Raw genomic sequence first — 12,921 nt, forward strand, 5'->3', positions numbered from 1 at the left:
CACACTACCTTCTCTAAGGATGATGCCATGTTACCAACAGAAAATTATTTATTTTAACAATTGGCTTAGCTTCTGGTGTCAGTCCAAGGGGCTACAGTATTTGATGGCCCAGGAGAACATGGTTGACAGACCATACTGCTTTTCCAGGGATGTTCTGCACTTATCTCAGCTAGGCTTTTCAATACTGACAAAGACCTTTTCTGTCCCCATAGTGCCTTTTTTAATCAGTGTCAGACTGATAAACCTTTTGACTTAACTGAACCTGTGAATGAATATCTGAAGGTGGTACTTCTCAGTGCTAGAAGTCTTAACAAGAAACTTCACACCCTGCAAGCCTTCCTCTCCCTGGAGAGTGTAGACATCTATATAATAATGGAGGCATGGTTTAAAGTCATGGAGAGTACCCCAGGAATTCAAGGTTAGAATGCCTTTCACACCTTTAGAGCAGCTACTGTACAGGAAGGAACTAAACGTGGAGGAGTCTCATTCTATATCAAAACAACCTCACATCCTGACTAATTAACGTGTATAGCCCATGGAACTCATACATGTGCACAATGTGTCATATCATACATGTGCACAAGGTGTCATATCATACATGTACACCAGGTGCAACCTATAGGCCCCCCTTTATGTCCCAGGAAACTCATACTACCTATCTCTATGTGCTAGGGTCCCTCACCGTTCAGCCCAGTACAATATTTATGGGGGATCTTAACTACCCCTTTACAGATTGGGAATCCTACACCATTTCTAATGCACAAGCCCATTGATTTCCAAACTTTGTTAATACCAACATCCTGGAATAGTTGGTCCATTCTCCTACCAGGGCTGCAAACCTCCTTACACCCTTGACCTTGTACTCACAAATATGGGGGGGGGGGGATGTTCCTCAATCAGTGTAATGTCTTAATTCAACAGATCTGCCCATAAGGCAGTATTACTTGAAATAAAAATTAAATCATGGGATCCAGCCAAAAAAAAACCTTTAAGAACTATTCCAAAGCTAACTCTGTACTAAGCAACACCATGGATAAATTCTAAGGACCCTCAAACCCAGTAAACACCATAGCATATACTGAGCTATTTACAAAATTTCTGTATAGCCATGTTGAAATTTGTATAGAGTGAGCTGTGCCCACTCATATTAAGAATAAGACAAATTAAAAGGCAAGCCACCCCAGATACAAAGCTTTCTACAGCCATGTCTGTGACTGCAGGGGAAATACACAAAAATATGCTGAACTTACTGTAAATGGCATCACCCACGCTGAACCAGAGGCCATTGAAAACCTTTTGGCTGACAGGTTTGGCTCAAATGTTTATCTCCACTCCCCCCAGTAGTCCAAAGGAAATACTGCATACCACAATCCCACCAGCCATTACTAGGGAATAGGTCATCAATGCACTTTCCAAGACCAAAAACACTGCATCAATGGCCCCAATAACATCCAAGATGTTTAATACACAAAGTATTCAAAGCATGACCTCTCTGTTCCACTTGAATCACTTTCAACTGGAGCCTTCAGTCAGGGTTTTGTGCCCAAGGAATGGAAGATGGCTACAGTCATTCCCCTGCACAAAGGAGGTCCAACCACTGATCCAGGTAATTACAGGCCCATAAGTCTTACCAACCTCATATGTAAGACCATGAAAAGAATCATCATGGACATGATAAATGAGGACAAAGATTACCTAAAAATGCTAGACCCATCACAGTTTGGCTTTGTTAAAGGAAGGTCATACCTATTACATTTGCTGGACTTTTTTGAGAGGGTCACCACAGCATTGGATGAAGGTAAGACTGTGCACACAGCTTAAATCAACCTTGCCAAGGCTTTTGATGCAATGCCACACTCAGACATTGTAGACAAGCTCACTAATTTAGGTATAAAACCTTTTATCACCCAATGGATAGCCAACTGGCTCAGTGATATGACCCAGGAGGTCAAAATAGGTGAACCCACCTCCACCAAGCTGCCAGTCACTAGCAAATTGCCCTAGGGCTCTATACATTGCCTGCTCCTGAAATGGAAGAAAATGCTGAAGGTTTATGGCTGCCTAAGTTTAGAAATGATTGTAAGCTAGAGGTTATCATCGACTCTCCTGCAGACACTGGCATTCTTCATAAAGGCCTATCTCTGACTAACAAATGGTGCCAAAGCCACTGTCTTAAACATAATGCTAAGAAATGCATAATTGTATCCTTTGAGAAGTCAACCATCCCAGCTAATTACCATGTTGATAATACACCCCTAAGAATCAACCTAGTCATCAGGGATCTTGGTACACACGTAGACAGTAGCCTTATCTTTGATCATCACATGACCTAAGTGGTGAGAAAATCCTCTTATGTTGCACAACATATAAGTAAGGGCATGGTATCTAGGTTCAAAGAGGTCATTATCTCACAGTAGTCTGCTCTTATCATCTCAATCATAGAGTACAATGCTCTCTTTGATATGTACCTGACCAGGCATATGCAGCAACTACAGTGACCTAAGAAGCTCCTTACAAAAAAATGCAAGGTGTAACAAACCTGTCTTATGCAGAGTGCCTTAAAGCCCTTGCCTTCTACTCAGTCTCCTATAGATTTCTGAAGGGGTGGTCTATGTCTGGCTTACAAGGCATCCACAAACCCACACTTATAAATCTCCTACATATTTGTAAGTCAAAGAGTCCCAGAATACAAGGTCTGGGGACTTGAATTTTATCTTTGAATTAAACAGAACATGCTGGAGAGACAGATATGTGTCCCAGAGCCTGCTCCACCTATGGAACAGTCTTCTCATCCATGTGAAGCTGAGTTTGTCTATTGCTCAGTTTAAGAACATCCTAGACCAGTGGATGGGGACTAGGAAATTTACAATGGTCCTGGCACCCATGTCCTTTATGGACAGAGGTAGCTTATAAATGCCTGGGTCTAAATGTCCTATTTGGATACAGGACATCATTAATCTTTCAGGAAAACTTGGCTAGGCTTAGAAAGCCCCCCCTCCCCCCCGGGTTGTTAGCCTAGTAACAATTTATTAATCTATGAATCTATGTGATATCAAAATCTTCTCTAGCTAAGTGTAACACTTTGGTTATATATATTTTACCTTTCTTCAGATGTCAAACTTCATCTCTTCAAAGTTCATTTTATTTACTTATCAACTAGGCAAGTTAATTGGCCCTTTCTGAATCATTGTCAGCTATAATTCGGGCCACAAGGGATGATGGTTGAGTGGAAAACATTTAGGGTAGCCAGTCAGCCAGCAGATTTTTGGAGGTAAAAAGCAAATAAAAAAACAGAATACAAACAGAAAAATGCATACAGGGGACAAGAATAGTATTCAGACTCCACTCAAACAGTGGTAAGTTGGGACTGAACCCCAAAATGCAGAACCATATTGCAGAAAGCATGATTATTTGTTAAAATGTCACCCATGTTTCTGTGCTAGAGCTTGACATAGTTTCAAAACTCACTTCCTCTCATTGTCTTCCCTTTATTATTTGCTGTTCTACAGGGATAGGAATGCTTTGCAAGACTTTTTATTAATCTCTGTCCTCTGCTGAGAAATTAAGAGGCAGTATTAAATGTTGCTCATTAATCTGTAAGGTTAATGCAGTCTGACTGATGGATATTCAAACACAAACTCTATGGAATTTGTTTAATTAATCAATATGAGCAAATATTGTTAGCATAAATATTCCTGGCAATTCAATAAAGCCTACATGGAGTGATTTTCCATGTAGGTAGAATGGCATGGCCCCAACACAAAAACCGGCAGCTGTGCGATCCAGTAAACAGAGCAGAGGAGTGCGCACAAGTAAGCAGACATGGAAGTGTCTGTGGCATGCAAATCACCTCATAAACAAATGAAATGCATGCAAATGAGGGTGAGTTGTGATCTAGTAAGCAGAAAGGTATCTGTGCAGTAGCCGTGTTGGTGTCAGAAGTGTACACAGAAAATAACCGTGTATAGAAATGTAAAAATGGAACAGTGGCTGTAAAAGTCCAGTTAGAAGGTTGAAAATGTCATTGTAGGCAGTGATATATCCCAAACTATGCCCTGTGAGTCCAAACCCTAATGCAAATTAATATAAAATAATAATTGTTTAATATACAGATTGTGTTTGCGCAGCGGGCAGCAATGCTCAAACATGCAGTTATATAAAAAGAAATTATTTAAATGTTGAAAAACTAAAAATAAGACATCTGTAAAAATAATGCATTATAGTGCTCTGCATGCAGTATGTACAATGGTAGGTTTCAGTGGTTATTAAAGAGGCAGGCCCTGGAATAGTGAAGTATCCAGGGTATATGCAAGGATTTGTATGCAAATGAGCTGGGGTTACTGAATAGCAAAAATGGGCCACCATGTCTGCAGATAAAACCCATATAGAACTATGTTGGTGTTAGTAGAAAAGATAGCTGATATCAGAAGGGGTGTGTCACTATAGTTTATGTGGATTGGAGCTCAGTGGCGCCCGTTTGCACACTGCTCAGCTCAGCTAAGCAGGGGTTATGTCAAGTGCTGCTTTGTTTATCTGTGGGGCATGTGTTTTAGCTGGTTTAAGCTAAGCTGAGCATACCCATGAATGGGAATGTGTCCAGACTACTGAGCAGTGTTTACACCAGTGCCGCAAGTTTGGGTGCTGTGCTGCAGTGCTTAGCAGGGAAGGCATTAAAAAAAAAAAAAAAAAAAAGGAAATATCCACTGACATTGAGCCATTCAAACCCCTCAGTAATATACCTGGCAGGTGGAATGCATCCTACTTAGCCAATTACACAGGGTGCATCTACAGCACACCAATATAAAGTATGCATACACCCTACAATCTGATTTTTCCCACATAGTCTGCACCATTTATGGACAGACTTGAGAATTTTAACTGAGAGAATGCTTGTGCTGCTGCTGCTCTCCTACATTTGTATCTGGTAGAGGCTGAGGGCAGCGCTGATGCTGATGCTGACAATAGGCCTTGACTGAGAAGGAGAAGAGTGTTCAGGCCCAGGGTAACCTTCCAGGAGCTACATGAGCTGGAGATTGTAGAGCACTACAGGGTGGACAGGGACATACTACAATAACTCACCGAACTTTGTCGCCCTCATTTCATACCCAGAGTCAACAGAGGGGAACCCATCCCAGTGGAAACAAAGGTATGTGTAGCCCTTAGAATACTAGCTACAGATACTTTTTGAAGACCAACTGGGTACATGATGGGGGTCTCACAGGCATCTGCATCCAGGGTACTCCCCCAGTTCCTGGCTGCCATGCAAACACATACCAGTAAACATATTTATTTACCCTGCACCCCTGAGGAGAGGGCCAGCAATATGCATCTCTTCCACCATGTAGCACACTACCCTGAGGTACTGGGTCTCACAGACTGCACTCATGTGCACATCAAAACACCACCCAATGAGGAAGGTAGTGTCTACATCAACCATAAAGGGTATCACTCCATCAACTGCCAGGTCATGTGCAATGCCCAGGGCATTATCATGAGTATGTGCATGCCGGCAGCCCTGGCAGTTATCACAGCTGCCATATCTGGCATGCATCAAAGAGGTTTGTCAGGGGAGACATCCCGTATGGCCATCTACTGGGGGATGCTGGCTACGCACTGGAACCATCAGAAATGTACACACACCTACCGAAAAACATCATAATGAGGCAAATGCACAAACTAGGAACATCATAGAGCATGTATTTGGGCTGCTCAAGTCATGGTTCTGCTGCCTCTATATATCTGGTGGACCCCTGTAGTACTCTACAGCTACATGTGCCCATATGTTCACAGTATATGCCATGCTACACAATATGATCCTGTGGAAACAGCTGCGGCAGGAACATCACAGGGAAGGGACACACAGCCTCCCACTACTGCCAAGGTCCTCACAGCCAAAGCCACAGCCACAGGGGACTCAGAAGAGGACCCCTGAGCCTGTCCCTGTAAGCAGACATAGGCACGCCCAGTATGCCCTAGCCTTGGCAAAGAGACAACGTATAGCACATGGACTGAAAGCCTAGGGTTCTAGGGACTGACACTTATCTCCAGCATACATACATAGTAAAAAGGATGCCAGCCACATCACACAACCTGTACCTTACCATGTATTGGCTGTGTACTGTGTGCATCGGACAGAGTCAGCCCTGAAGCACTGTTATCTCAACTGTTGCAGGCAAAAGGTAAGTCACTCTTCTTTACAACAAATGTATGGGTACTAGACTATGGTAGCATATGCATGGACCTACTGCATGTATGTAAGGGAATAGAGTGGGCTACTGGGCTACCTGCAGAGAACTAACAGCTATGTGGGACAACAGGAACTCTGTCCAATACTGGCTGCCCCATAACATGCAGTAGGCCACAAGGCAGCAAAACCCACTGCACTATGCGAAGAAATTGCCAAACAGTGAGGTAACAGGGCAGATGCATGACTGTCAATGCTAGAGTCTCCTACCTTGAACACAGCTGTGTTCCCATACAACTGCAGTAACAGAATGTTTGCAAGGTTATAACAGCAGACCACATAATCCCAGGGCTCTCCCAAACAACCTGGTGACATGTTCTATGTCCTCAATATGCAGGGATCAAGTGTATGTCTGTCTGGTGTTAATATTGTCAGGCATTAAACATCACTTTCTTGCTAAGTAGATTAGCATAGTTGATGGTGTTCATGGTTCGAAGCTGTCTGCATCTACAATTTTGCATGTGAGATACTCCTACACAAACTGTCAATATCTCGCTATTTGTTACTGCAAGAAAGCTGGACAAAGCCAGAGACAATGGATGGACAGAGGCCACAGCTATGGACATTGCACATGCTCTGAGTAACCTAGAAGGTGGCTAGTATAACAGCAAGTTGTAACATGTCAGAGTAGCAGCAGGATGTAAAGGCCTTCATGTAACTGTGTCAGTACGTACAAGTCAGTGGGCACTATGTAGTAGTATATTACCAAAAAAACACAACTATATGAGCAGCAGAGCAGACATATGGGGTGAAATGCTGGACATCCTGCTAAATATGTACAGGAAGAGGTGTGAAGTCTGTGTGTACTGTTACATAATGTACGCCTGTCACAGCATACCTACAACTACTTAGAACAGGAAATATGGACACAGCCATGAACAGGAGTGGGACAAAGGCCCACATATAAGGGGAAGGATTAACTACTGGCCAGACAAATGCAGAAAGTGCAGAGAATAACAGGTCATGCAGTAGCATGGGTTCCCTGCTGTGTATGCAGTCAGTAACTCAAATGCCTTTCATCAGTTCCTAACATCAATCCATAATGATTTTCCACTGCTGTACCAGAAAATCACAATGCTATGTAATATGTACCAGACATATGATGCAAAACCTTGTACAGTATATTACAATCTATACACATCCTAGTTATGACTCAGATATTATGTGTAGCTCAAAGCCGGGGCATCCCTTGGACATAATATCAGGGATGTGCTGGACTGTTGAATCGGTTGCAGCAGCCAATTGGCTGTAGCACACAAAATCCCAGACTCGAGTACAGGTAGATCTGGCCTGGAGTCACCTTGGACTTACTGACAGTCACACTGGGCATGCTCCTACACTTAGCTAGTGTTGTCCCATGTCTGATGCCTCTGCCTAAAGAACTGAGATGTGAATATACCTCTGTGCATACAGACAACTATGTATATGTATCTGTCTCTCCCTAACCCCCTCAGGCATGATTACCCTAATTTATTAGTATGTGGCATATATATATAAAATTCTACAAAAGGGCCTTACAGAAACAGATGCATGGTGCCAGAGCCATGGGCTCAAGCTTAATGCCAAGAAATGTATAGCTATCCCTTTTGGGAAAAAAACATGTACCCATGAATTACCACATAGGTGGCAGTACACTAAACACCAAACGTGTGATGAGAGACTTAGGGACACAGGTGGACAGTGGTCTCACCTTTGATAACCACATTGCCACAACAGTCAGGAAATCCTTCCATGTGGCACACCTCATCACTAAGGGCTTTTCATTCCAAAAAAGGAGGTCATTGTCCCACTGTGCTCATCCCTCATGAGACCCATTAGAGAGTACAATGCCCCATTTGTTTTGTACCTCACAAGACATCTGCAACAGCTGGAAAGGCCGCAGAAATACCTCACTAAAGAATCATAGGCCTAAAGCAGATGCCCTATACTGACCATCTAAAAAACTCCAGCTATACTCTGTGGCATATCGTCTGCTCAGACGCGATCTCTGCTTAATATAGAAGGCCATGTCAAACCCTGAGCTGTTGGACATGCACCACTTAAAGAAATCCCAATCCCTCAGAGCCACATGCTCCAGGGATCTAAACCTTGTCATCACAATGAATAAAACATGCTGGAGGGATAGGTTCCTGACCCAGAGACTCCCCATACTCTGGAATAGACTGCCCATACATGTCAAGCAGAGTGCCTCCTTGGCCTCTTCAAAAAGAACCTTGATGATTGGATGGGAGATAGGAAATTCACCCTGGGGATCATGTCAGTCGCCCTGCTAGACAGGGGTCCAGGGAAGTAAATATTGTGGGTAGACATATCCAGGGGAATTGTTATGGCTAGGCTTGTATAGGCCCTAGGGCCGATAGCCTAGCACCAACCTATGAACCTATGAATCTATATATATATATATATATATATATATATATATATATATTATATATCCTCATAAAGGTGCAGAGTGATGTAGTGCTGCAGCCACTTATACACCAAATGTAACCAGTGGTGCATGCAACTAGTACTGTGAGCTGTAGTGTGTAATAATAGGTAGGTAGGGGTTCTAATTTGATATCAGCCACCTTGTATGTGTGTGTGTGTGTGTGTGTGTGTGTGTGTGTGTGTGTGTGTGTGTGTGTGTGTGTGTGTGTGTGTGTGTGTGTGTGTGTGTGTGTGTGTGTGTGCATATGTAGCTGTTACCCATACAGCAGTACAGACATGCCCACCAGGCCTATATCTGTGCAATGGTCAATCATTTTATGGCCCTGTGATTAGTGTCTTCCACAACAGTGGCCTCCCTGGCAACAGCTGCTGATGTCATCCACCTTAACAGCAGTGGCAAACACTTCCAAAATACATAAGCTCCATGGCACATGTGATACCTATGTAGTGCTATGGTATATTCTACTAGATAGGTAGAGGTTCTACTGTCAGATAGGGCAACTCTGTGAAGTTGTGTGTGTGTGTATGTGTGTGTGTGTGTGTGTGTGTGTGTGTGTGTGTGTGTGTGTGTGTGTGTGTGTGTGTGTGTGTAAATATATCCCCTTGCAGCAGTGTGCCTGTCTCACCTATCTAACTATCTGTGTGCAATGGTTATACATTTTGAGGCCCTGTCAACCTTTCCATTGGCCTCCTTTACAGGGCCTGCTGATGTCATCCATCTTAACAGCAGTGGCAAACACTTCCAACACACATAACCTCCATGGCGCATGTGATAAGTACTTAGTGCTATAGTATATACTACTAGATAGGTAGGGGATCTAATCTCAGAAATGGCAAATCTGTGTGTGTGCCTGTGTGTGTGTGTGTGTGTGTGTGTGTGTGTGTGTGTGTGTGTGTGTGTGTGTGTGTGTGTGCTCTCATGTGTGTCTTTTCACGGGGTATGCAAGCAGTATTACACTGTCCGCCCCATTGCTCCTGACACACTGCTCCACACAGATGCACCTAGGTAATCATGCACATATAAAGCCTTACCTTACTGATCTCATATTTCTCCTTTGCTACCATGCCATCCTGAACTGCTGTATTGTCACCAAGTCTCCACAGTGTAGCCACTCAGACCCCTGCAACAGAAGCATACAAAGTTCTCATACCTGTCCATCTGTGACACCTCCGCCAATCTAACATTATGCCACAAAGGAACAAACATGTTAATGTGTACTCATGACACATGCCAGCAGACAGCACCTGTCATGGCATCACAGAACCACAGTAAACAATTTCATGTAATGTACTATAGTCACCCTGTGAATCAGACATGTATTTGCATGTCCCTGCATCAATGGCATGGATGGCAGGGATGTGGCACATGTATCATCACATGCATAGGGTGTAGTGTGGGGGTGCCAGAGGCCTAGGCTGTGCTAAATAGTTGACATTGTGTGTGGGAGTCAGGAAGGGGTGGTAGTCAGCTGGTCCATGGATAGGTGCCGTGTGTTTCTGTTGGTGACCTGCATGTGACACTGATGTATGAGTGCATGCATGTACACAGTCAAGCCATGTGCTAGCCCTACACGTGGGTATGTTGGACAGCAGTGGACCGTACATGGCAGACTGGACAGTTCACCATCTCCGGCCATGAACACGAGAACTGGCTCTGCCAGGAGTGGCACTGGCACCACCATGCCCAGGGTCAGATGTGGTACTAGTTGCTGATGGTGACTGGTGTCTGCTGGGCCAATGCCCCTCATGGGACCAACTAGGCCCACATGCCCATGGCCTGCCACATCATGGTGAGGACAGCACCCTCCTTTCTGTAGTGCTGGAGGTACTGACACTATGGAAGTGTGAGTGTGCATGGCCACGTGGACTCTCAGAAGATGTTTTTGCTGACCTACGGCCATGTGTCTGACACCCTACTCTCACCACATGTTCTAGCACAGACAATGTTTGGTCAAGGACTGACAATGTCTCACCCCACTGTCTATCCACTACTTCAGTGAAATGATGCATGGCATCACCAATGTGGTGGATGGAGCCATGGATATCAGACAGTGATGCATCCCATGATCCTGAGCATCCATCTGGTGTTGTATTCGGAACATGCCTGTGCCTCCATGATGGACTGAAACTTGTGTCTATTGACTCATGATGTGACTCCTGTGACAGGTGGTGGATGGACAGCAGTCCTCCTTCGAGCTCCCCTGTCAATCTGCCTTTGTGGAACTTCCCCAGCTCTCTGGCTATGGCTTGTGTCGACAGTCACTGATGCCATAGTCACCACACTCTCCTGTTAGAATGCTGCCACACTCTGACTGTCCAATATCTGTGGCCGCAGGGGACTGGGTAAGTGTGGGCATGCTGACTGTGTGCAAGAACATTGGGGGAAGAAGTGGGATGTCAACCCATGGGACAGATTCAGACCCCAGCAACCCCACATGTGCCTCATTATGGCCACCATCATCATCAGAGTCTGATGAGACATTGACATAAGGTTGTGAGGGGGGCACACTCCAACCCCATGGTCACCTCTGAGGAGGAAAACAACATAACTACTTTAATACGTGCACTATTATTTCTGCTGATCCACACACACATGCATACAGGTGAGGTGCCACAACTGCATTATACACACCACATCTTATTTCTGATTCCATGCACAACACACAAGCAGACTACAACATACACAGACAAGATAGCCCCTTAATAACATACACTGCAGCTATGTCCAGTTAATGTTGCCCGTACTATACACCTGTGAGATAAGAGATATGTCTGCCAGTGTATGCAATGGACCTGCACCTATAACACAGTGCACCTGTCTTCACCATACTATTGCCCCTGTATAACAGACTGCATAGACCTTCACAAAAGTAAGTGGAAATATGTTATAGTTCCTGCAAATACACTACTGTGATTACTAATTCAATGCACTGCAGTGAACCCCTCCAAAAATGAACATACAAGTATTGTACTCTGGCTAAGCATAACAGTTGTGTCTACAACAAACTGGCAGCACTTAACATTCTTAGTGTATTTATGAGCCATACAACAACAGTTTCACACTCACAGGCTGCAAGATGTTGGACTCCAGCCACACCTGATGTACCTTTGGAAATGTGAGGGAGAGGTATTTTCAGCAAATATAAATGTGGCATTGCTACAGGATAATATGTGCATATATCAACATGTACAGTAGGCACTGTGATACTGCCCACATTGCTGACATTCTGAGTATGTGTGCACAAGTGTGCATTACAAACACCCCTCCCAAATGCAGATTGACCTGACATCTGTGTACTGGTATGCAGAGGCTGCCACAATGACTGCTGCTGTATTACAGTGATGAACACAGGAGGCTTACCTAGACACTCCTCTGCTGTGGAAGCTGTGCCACCCACCTCCATGACATATGGGGTGGTGGATGCTTGGAAGCTGGTAGTTGATCCCAGGTTTGCCAGGAACTACTCTGTGGTCAAGAGTGGTTGTTCTGCTGCAGGCCCTCCACCAGTGGAAGCATGGTCCCTGGCCACAGCAGCAGCCCTTTGCCATGCAGCATTTATCATGTCAGTTTCCCAGTGTCGGACCTGCTCGTAGCTTCTTTCCTGTAGCCCTAGTTGGTTTACTGATGTGACGAGGTCAGCCTACAGTGCGGCACATTGGTCATGATTCTGGTGACTCCTGGAAAGCAGTATGTTGTGATGCAGTCTGAGGCCATCCAGGATCACATCATTTTTGGCAGCAGTAAAAGGCGGGTGCCTCGGTCTGTACATCATTTCTGAAAGACAAGAAGAGGGGAACACGTCACAGGACCACATACATTGCTCTCCACTAAGTACACACCCTGCACATCCAAATTGGCCAGCACTATCCTCCACTAACTCCCACATCATACCCCGCCATCTATCAACACAGTATATATGTGGCTATCAGCAACATAGTGGCAATACATCTTGCATTTTTCTCCTCATCTTGCTTTCTCCTGATACTTGCTGCTAGTTCTCTAAAGTGTTCAACTGGATCTGTTCTGTTGCATTTATTACTGTTTGTTTATAGCCTGTCGAAACTGTGTTATTCTAAGACTCTTACTTTTGGTTTAAGCACTTGGGTTTTAGACCTATCCCTTAGGTGTCCCTGTCCTTTCTCCCTCAGATTCTGACAAATATGGATGGACAATGTCCTACAGTTTCTCCTGTCAGTCTGGTTATTATGGGCATCCTGACACAGTGTAACAACTGCCTCATGTACAC

The sequence above is a fragment of the Protopterus annectens genome, chromosome 2.part2 (genome assembly GCF_019279795.1).
Source record: "Protopterus annectens isolate FY-2018-M chromosome 2.part2, PAN1.0, whole genome shotgun sequence".
NCBI classification, from domain to species: domain Eukaryota; kingdom Metazoa; phylum Chordata; order Ceratodontiformes; family Protopteridae; genus Protopterus; species Protopterus annectens.